Here is an 8,706-nt window from a genome sequence, read left to right on the forward strand (position 1 = left end):
TGCACTTGTGTGAGTGTGGCCAGGGCAGAGAACAGACGGAGCTCAGCTTCCAGGGGAAAGGGAGCCATGAGGAGAGGGCAGAGGCAGGAAAAACAGATGGCACAGCTCTGTGCAAACACACCACGGGGCCTGTCCAACCCTGTGCTTCTACACACATGCCCACTCAGGTGTGTAAAAGTCTGTATATACCAGGAATTCACGTCCACCCGGGCTGCTCCAGGGACTGGGGGTGGTTGGAAGGTCGAGGGGGCTATTGCACAGGGAGCCAGTAAAGATGGACAGGGTATGCTCATGTCTCAAGTAACCAAAACCATTGCTGGTGGGACTGGAAATCCAATAAACGCATTTAGAAACACGGTTTGGAATTTTTTGTTTTTTTGGCCTTGCAACATGTGGAATCTTAGTTTTCCAACCAGGGATTGAACCCACACTCCCTGTGTTGGAGGCATGGAGTCTTAATCACTGGATTACCAGGTAAGTCCCTGGAAATTTCTAATAAAGCGAAAAATATACTTATTCTGTGGGCCAGGAATTTTGCTTCTTTTGTATTCATCCAGAAGAAATGAAACCTAGTGTCCACAAAACATTCACAAAGGCTCATGGTGGCTTTATTAATAATATCCCAAACTGGGAGCAACCTGTTCACTAACAGAAATCTGGATATACAAATTGTGGTACAGTCACATTGTCCAGCAATAAAACAGCTACAAATGACCAAGGCCCACACCAATCTGGGTGAATCCCCAAAACCTGTGCAACAAATGAGAACTGGCCCCAAACAGGACATATTTGGATTCCCTTAAGCAGAAGCGTGCCAGCTGCGATGGACCGCGCAGAAGCGTGGCCGTGAGGAGCTACCCCTCGCCCAAGGTCAGGGGTAGTGACTGAGAGCACCAGGCTGCGACAGTGCAGGAGCGGCAGCCAAGAGGAGCTTCCCCATGCCTGAGGTCAGGGGCGGCGGCCGAGAAGAGCTACTACACGCCCGAGGTCAGGGGCGGTGGCCGAGAGAAACTACCCCATCCCGGAGGTCAGGGGCCCCTTCTAAGAGGAGCTACCCCACCGCCAAGGAGCGGCTGTTGCGCGCCTAGGAGTGCCGAGAGGAGCTACTCCACGTTCAAGGTCAGGAGGGGCGGCCGTGAGAAGATTCCCCTTGTCCAAGGTAAGGAGCAGCGGCTGCGCTTTGCTGGAGCAGCTGTGAAGAGATACCCCACGTCCAAGGTAAGAGAAACCCAAGTAAGACGGTAGGTGTTGCGAGAGGGCATCAGAGGGCAGACACAATAAAACCATAATCACAGAAAACTAGCCAATCTGACCACAGGACCACAGTCTTGTCTAACTCAATGAAACTAAGCCATGCCGTGTGGGGCCACCCAAGACGGTTGGGTCATGGTGGAGAGGTCTGACAGAATGTGGTCCACTGGAGAAGGGAATGGCAAACCACTTCAGTATTCTTGCCTTGAGAACCCCATGAACAGTATAAAAAGGCAAAATGATAGGATACTGAAAGAGGAACTCCCCAGGTTGGTAGGTGCCCAATATACTACTGGAGATCAGTGGAGAAATAACTCCAGAAAGAATGAAGAGATGGAGCCAAAGCAAAAACAATACCCAGTTGTGGATGGGACTGGTGATAGAAGCAAGGTCCGATGCTGTAAAGAGCAATATTGCATAGGAACCTGGAATGTTAGGTCCATGAATCAAGGCAAATTGGAAGTGGTCAAACAGGAGATGGCAAGAGTGAACGTCGACATTCTAGGAATCAGCAAACTAAAATGGACTGGAATGGGTGAATTTAACTCAGATGACCATTATATCTACTACTGTGGGCAGGAATCCCTTAGAAGAAATGGAGTAGCCATCATAGTCAACAAAAGAATCTGAAATACAGTACTTGGATGCAATCTCAAAAACGACAGAATGATCTCTGTTCGTTACCAAGGCAAACCATTCAATATCACGGTAATCCAAGCCTATGCCCCAACCAGTAATGCTGAAGAAGCTGAAGTTGAATGGTTCTATGAAGACCTACAAGACCTTTTAGAACTAACACCCAAAAAAGATGTCCTTTTCATTATAGGGGACTGGAATGAAAAAGTAGGAAGTCAAGAAACACCTGGAGTAACAGGCAAATTTGGCCTTGGAGTACGGAATGAAGCAGGGCAAAGGCTAATAAAGTTTTGCCAAGAGAACACACTGGTCATAGGAAATACCGTCTTCCAACAACACAAGAGAAGACTCTACACATGGACATCACCAGATGGTCAACACCGAAATCAGATTGGTTATATTCTTTGCAGCCAAAGATGGAGAAGCTCTATACAGTCAGCAAAAACAAGACCGGGAGCTGACTGTGGCTCAGATCATGAACTCCTTATTGCCAAATTCAGACTTAAGTTGAAGAAAGTAGGGAAAACCACTAGACCATTCAGGTATGACCTAAATCAAATCCCTTATGATTATACAGTAGAAGTGAGAAATAGATTTAAAGGACTAGATCTGATAGACAGAGAGCCTGATGAACTATGGACAGAGGTTCGTGGCATTGTATAGGAGACAGGGATCAAGACCATCCCTATGGAAAAGAAATGCTAAAAGGCAAAATGGTTGTCTGAGGAGGCCTTACAAATAGCTGTGAAATGAAGAGAAACGAAAAGCAAAAGAAAAAAGGAAAGATATTCCCATTTGAATGCAGAGTTCCAAAGAATAGCCAGGAGAGATAAGAAGCCTTCCGCAGCAATCAATGCAAAGAAATAGAGGAAAACAATAGAATGGGAAAGACTAGAGATCTCTTCAAGAAAATTAGAGATACCAAGGGAACATTTCATGCAAAAATGAGCTCAATAAAGGACAGAAATGGTATGGACCTAACAGAAGCAGAAGATATTAAGAAGAGGTGGCAAGAATACACAGAACTGTACAAAAAAGATCTTCATGACCCAGATAATCACAACGGTGTGATCCCTCACCTAGAGCCAGACATCCTGGAATGTGAAGTCAAGTGAAAGCATCACCACGAACAAAGCCAGTGGAGGTGATGGAATTCCAGTTGAGCTATTTCAAATCCTGAAAGATGATGTGAAAGTGCTCCACTCAATATGCCAGCAAATTTGGAAAACTCAGCAGTGGCCACAGGACTGGAAAAGATCCGTTTTCATTCCAATCCCAAAGAAAGGCAATGCCAAAGAATGCTCAAACTACCGCACAATTGCACTCATCTCACACACTAGTAGAGTAATGCTCAAAATTCTCCAAGCCAGGCTTCAGCAATACGTGAACCGTGAACTTCCAGATGCTCAAGCTGGTTTTAGAAAAGGCAGAGGAACAAGAGATCAAATTGCCAATATTCGCTGGATCATCGACAAAGCAAGAGAGTTCCAGAAAAACATCTATTTCTTCTTTATTGACTACACCAAAGCCTTCGACTGTGTAGATCACAATAGACTGTGGAAAATTCTGAAGGAGATGGGAATACCAGACCACTTGATCTGCCTCTTGAGAAACCTGTATGCAGGTCAGGAAGCAACAGTTAGAACCAGACATGGAACAACAGATTGGTTCTAAATAGGAAAAGGAGTACGTCAAGGCTATATATTGTCACCCTGCTTATTTAACTTAGATGCAGAGTACATCATGAGAAATGCTGGGCTGGAAGAAGCACAAGCTGGAATCAAGATTTCCGGGAGAAATATCAATAACCTCAGATAGGCAGATGACACCACCCTTATGGCAGAGAGTGAAGAGGAACTAAAAAGCCTCCTGATGAAAGTGAAAGAGGAGAGTGAAAAAGTTGGCTTAAAGCTTAACATTCAGAAAACTAAGATCATAGCATCTGGTCCCATCACCTCATGGGAAATAGATGGGGAGACAGTGGAAACAGTGTCAGACTTTATTTTTGGGGGCTCCAAAATCACTGCAGATGGTGACTGCAGCCATGAAATTAAAAGACACTTACTCCTTGGAAGGAAGGTTATGAGCAACCTAGATAGCATATTAAAAAGCAGAGACATTACTTTGCCAATAAAGGTCCATCTAGTCAAGGCTATGGTTTTTCCAGTGGTCATGTATGGATGTGAGAGTTGGACTGTGAAGAAAGCTGAGTGCCGAAAAATTGATGCTTTTGAACTATGGTGTTGGAGAAGACTCTTAAGAGTCCCTTGGACTGCAAGGAGATCCAACCAGTCCATCCTGACGGAGATCAGTCCTGGGTGTTCATTGGAAGGACTGATGCTGAAGCTGAAACTCCAATACTTTGGCCACCTGATGTGAAGAGTTGACTCGTTGGAAAAGACCCTGATGCGGGGAGGGGTTGGGGGCAGGAGGAGAAGGGGACGACAGAGGATGAGATGGCTGGATGGCTTCACCAACATGATGGGCATGAGTTTGAGTAAACTCTGGGAGTTTGTGATGGACAGGGAGGCCTGGTGTGCTGCAATTCATGGGGTCGCAAATAGTTGGACACGACTGAGTGACTGAACTGAACTGAACTGAACTGAAGGACAGAGCAAATCTAGAAAGGCCTGGATAAGAGCTTATCCGGGTAGTGTCCAGGGAGTAGACATTTGTCAAAATGTGCCCAACTGAAGTTGAATTTGTTTCAATATTGCTTCTGTTTTTTGTTTTGGTTTTTCTGGCCCCGAGGCATGTGGGATCTTAACTCCCTGACCAGGGATCTAACCTGCACCTCCTGTATTGGAAGGTGAAGTCTCAACCACTGGACCACCAGGGAAGTCCCCATTTTTTGGATTTTGAAGGCAACCTGTGAGCCATTTGGACTCCCCAGTTGGTGCTAGTGGTAAAGAATCTGCCTGCCAATGCAGCAGGTTCGATCCTTGGGTCGGGAAGTTCCCCTGAAGGAGGGCAAGGCAACCCACTCCAGTATTCTTGCTTGGAGAATCCCATGGACAGAGGAGCTTGGCAAGCTACAGTCCTTGGGGTTGCAAAGAATCAGACACAACTGAAGCAATTTAGCACATACACATGCATGTGGGCCATTTGGCTGTGCCCTCCCAAAGCCTTTACCAAGGAACCTGTAAGGTCACCAGGTATGGGTGGGGGCCCCTGACCTCACCTCCTAACAGACCCAATGGCACTCAGTGTTTGAGGCCAATAGCAAAGCTACAGAGAGCCCAGGGGGCAGACCACAAAGCAGAGAGCCAGGGTTCTGGACAAAGCCAAGCCCTCCTCTCTGCACATGACAATTTCTCTTTCCAAGAAACAGTTCCTGACTACTACTGGGTCTTGGTGGGGACTATACACCTGGCTGGGATGTCAGCAAAATGCAGTCCTGAGATCAGTGCATGATGGACTGAGTGTGAGCTGGCCTACCATTCCACGAAGTCGGGTCTACATGGCTGCATTCTGTCATCTCACGGAGGTGATGCGTGGGAGCCTGAGAAAGCCCAGAAGGCGCATGTCAGTTGAGTGAACAGGTGGCTCAGACCCTGCAACATGTCCTCTTGCTTGTGAACTCCTTTCCCTCCATTGACACCTCTTGGGACGTTCCCAGGGACCAGATGGTCAAGGCAGCCTGACTTCAGATTGTTCTCCGTGATGCACTGGCTCTGCTGAGAGCAGGTTATGAGGGCATGACAGCTCCAATGTCAAGTGTCTCTGGAAGACAGCAGGGAAGGGAAACCATCCCCATGAATGGCACTTGAGCAGAATGACTGATTATTGCTTTTCTGGATTGAAAAACGGCCAGAAGAAATCACCTACACGAGTGATTCTTCCCCTTTCCCTACCACTTTGGGGACCTTTGGCAATGTCTGGCAACACATTTGTTGGTCATATTTAGGTGGAGGGAGCTACTGGCCTCTATGGGGTAGAGGTCAGCGAGGGACGTCACTGTACTTCTTATAATGCACACAGGACTTTCCCCTTAAAAAAAAGGATGGTCTAACCCCAAATGTGATTAGCGCCACTGTAGAGAAATCCTAATCCAACATATATATGTATGGTTGAGTCCCTTCACTGTTCACCTAAAACTAACTCAACATTGTTAATTGGCTATACCCCAATACAAAATGTTTTTGGTGTTTAAAAAAAAATAAGATTAAAAAAAAAGAGAGAGAGAGAAAAAAGAAATCCCAATCAACACCAAATTATGGGCAGGGGCAAACAGTTTATTGGATGGTCAGGAACTTGAAAAGAACAGGATTCAAAGATCTGTGACCAGGAGATGTGGTGACAAAGGAAGATGTCTGTAGACAGCTGTCTTAACCTATGGAGATATCATGTCCCATGTTTATTAGAACATGGGACATTAGAAATACCTCATTAGAAATATCTCATTCAGGGACTTCCCTGGTGGTCCAGTGGTTAAGACTCCAGACTTCCAGTGCAGGCGGCTCAGGCTCCATCCCTGGTCAGGAAACTAAGATTCCACAAGCCCAGGTGGCCAACTGCTTTTCTTTTTTTAAAGAAAGAAATGCAGAGATCTCAGGCTGCCCCACACCTAAGTCAGAATCTGCTTTAAAGATTCCAGGGGACTTATGTGTATCTTACAGTTTGAGAGGCCTTCAACTTGAGAGTAGGCTGTCCGGAGGTGCCCATTCTGCAGTCATTGGCAGTTCTGATGGTGTCTGAATGTCGCTGTTGAGTTGAGAGTGTGGGAAGAGGTTTTACTTATGAGATGGAACCCAGTGCTCCTAAAGGGGCCAGCGGGACCACCAGGGCACTAGTGGGCATCCAAGCACCCTCTCCTCAAGGGGCTGGGGGAGAGGAATGGGGGCACAGGTGGGAGGCCAGGGCAGAGCTGCCACCAGCATCCCAGGGAGGCAAGTTCGCTTCAAAACCCTGAGTGGGCCCGATGGCACGCAGGTGACCGCTCCATGGAAGAGGTCAGTTGCCAAGGATAGGGGGGAAAAGCCCCTCCCCAAAAGCATAAAAAACATACCCATCAAAAAGCAAAGGGCTGTAAATGTCTTTATTTCTCTACCCATTCAATGGCTGTTGAGTTCCCACAGGCACGAGGCAGACGCCAGCTAGCATACCACTTTCCGCAGCATGACTTGCGTCCTATCTGTGTACTTACTACCTGGGTGGCTGGCATCAGTGCTGGTTCCGGCACCACTAGGAACCTGTGACCAAACGCATACACAGCACGGATGGAGGATCGCTGGCCTCCGGGTGGACCAGACCGCAAAGGAGACACTGACCGTGTGGAGAGAACAGCCGGGCAGGCGGGGCCGCGGCGCGTGTCCAGCATCCAGGCCGCAGGCTCCTCGTGCCGCCGCCGCCGCTCCCCGCGATACCAGTGCGAGGAGCAGCGCTGGATCTCGGGCGCCAGCAGAATGAGCAATTCTCGCCCTGGCAGCGCCGCTGAGCCGGCCTCGCATCCCCGCCACCCTCACCGTTCAAGTGCGCGGCCCGCGCGTTGGCATCGGCGAACTCCAGGCCGGCCAGCGCCCGGCCAAAGGCGGCGGTGTAGCTCTGTGACTTGGGTTCTTCCGCCCCCGCAGCCCCAGCCCGGGTGCCTGGCGGCAAGCGGTTCTGCTGCCGGTACGTGGCGCACGGCCGCAGCGCGCCCACCGCCTGCACCTAAGGGACGCTCTGGCTCCCCGGCGCCCGGAGGCTGCGATGGGAGCCTGGCCGTCGCCGCGCAAACGCCCGCCGCCGGTCCGAGTCTCGCGCGCTCCTTGAGCCTGAGCACGGGCTCGGTGGACAGCCGGCCCCGCGGGCCTCGCGAGCCCTCGGCCTCTGGCTTACCCGGCGGCCGCTTGATCTTGGAGGCAAGCGGGGTAGGCTTCGCGGCGCCGCTGCTCCTGAAGCGCTCCTGCTCGCGGATCAGGTAGTAGCCGATCACCTCCTCGTGGAATTGGTGCCGGTGGCTGGTGAGCAGCAGGCCCGCGAAGATGAAACTTTGCTCGCCCTGCACGGCGGCGTGCAGGATGTTGAGCTCAGCTTCACGTCCATGCTGTACTTCCAGCTGTCGCCGCGGAGCCTGCCGCCTTGTACGTGGGCGACGGCGCGGTCTTCTCTAAGGACACCCACGACCACGTCACGATATAGCCCAGGATCTGGACTCTGGAGCCATACTGCCACCGACTGACACTTGTGCCATTAGTAACACGGGGACCTGCCTTGGGAGCCTGTGAAGACGAGATACACGAAAATGCTGAAGGAGGAAAGCGCCCCGGGGAAGTACCAACCTGTCCTGGGTACTGGCTGTGTGCCAGCTGTGCCCCTCACTTGCTTTCCTCTTGAAACTTAAAAAGTACTGGTTACGGGACTTCCCTGGTGGTCCAGTGGCTAAAACTTCGAGCTCCCAGTGCAGGGGTCCCAGGTTGGATCCCTGGACAGGGAACTAGATCTCGCCTGCTGCAACTAAGATTCGGTGCAGTTAGTGCAGTCGCTCAGTCGTGTCCGACTCTTTGCGACCCCGGGGACTGCAGCACCGCCAGGCTTCCCTGTCCATCACAGACTCCCGGAGCTTGCTCACACTCATGTCCATAGAGTCGGTGATGCCATCCAACCATCTCATCATCTCATTTATATTTGACACGGTGCAGCCAAATACAAATAAATATTTTTTAAAAACATTGGGTAGGAGACCAATTATTTGTAAGCTGCTGCTGCTTCTTCTTCTTCTTCTTTTTTTTTTTTTTAAAAGCAAATCCCTTTTCATGGGATTGAGATCGCGCGCGCACACACACACACACACACACAGAACCAGTCAGATACTTAGAGCATCCGAAGGCAGATCGA

The 8,706-nt window shown here is 49.7% G+C and overlaps 1 long non-coding RNA gene across 3 annotated transcripts; it reads right to left on the bottom strand.

The window, feature by feature from the left end:
- Positions 1-607: 607 nt before the first annotated feature.
- Positions 608-8,124, bottom strand: LOC133067872 (uncharacterized). Of its 3 annotated transcripts, none has more exons than XR_009695426.1 (3): positions 6,505-8,124; positions 5,326-5,610; positions 608-1,192 (listed from the first exon to the last, which is right to left on the bottom strand). It is a non-coding gene; the product is annotated as an uncharacterized LOC133067872 (long non-coding RNA). The 3 variants fall into 3 exon arrangements; XR_009695424.1 differs by having other exon boundaries at positions 5,326-6,409; XR_009695425.1 differs by having other exon boundaries at positions 6,273-8,124.
- Positions 8,125-8,706: the final 582 nt, after the last annotated feature.

Source organism: Dama dama, chromosome 13 (assembly GCF_033118175.1).
Source record: "Dama dama isolate Ldn47 chromosome 13, ASM3311817v1, whole genome shotgun sequence".
NCBI lineage: Eukaryota > Metazoa > Chordata > Mammalia > Artiodactyla > Cervidae > Dama > Dama dama.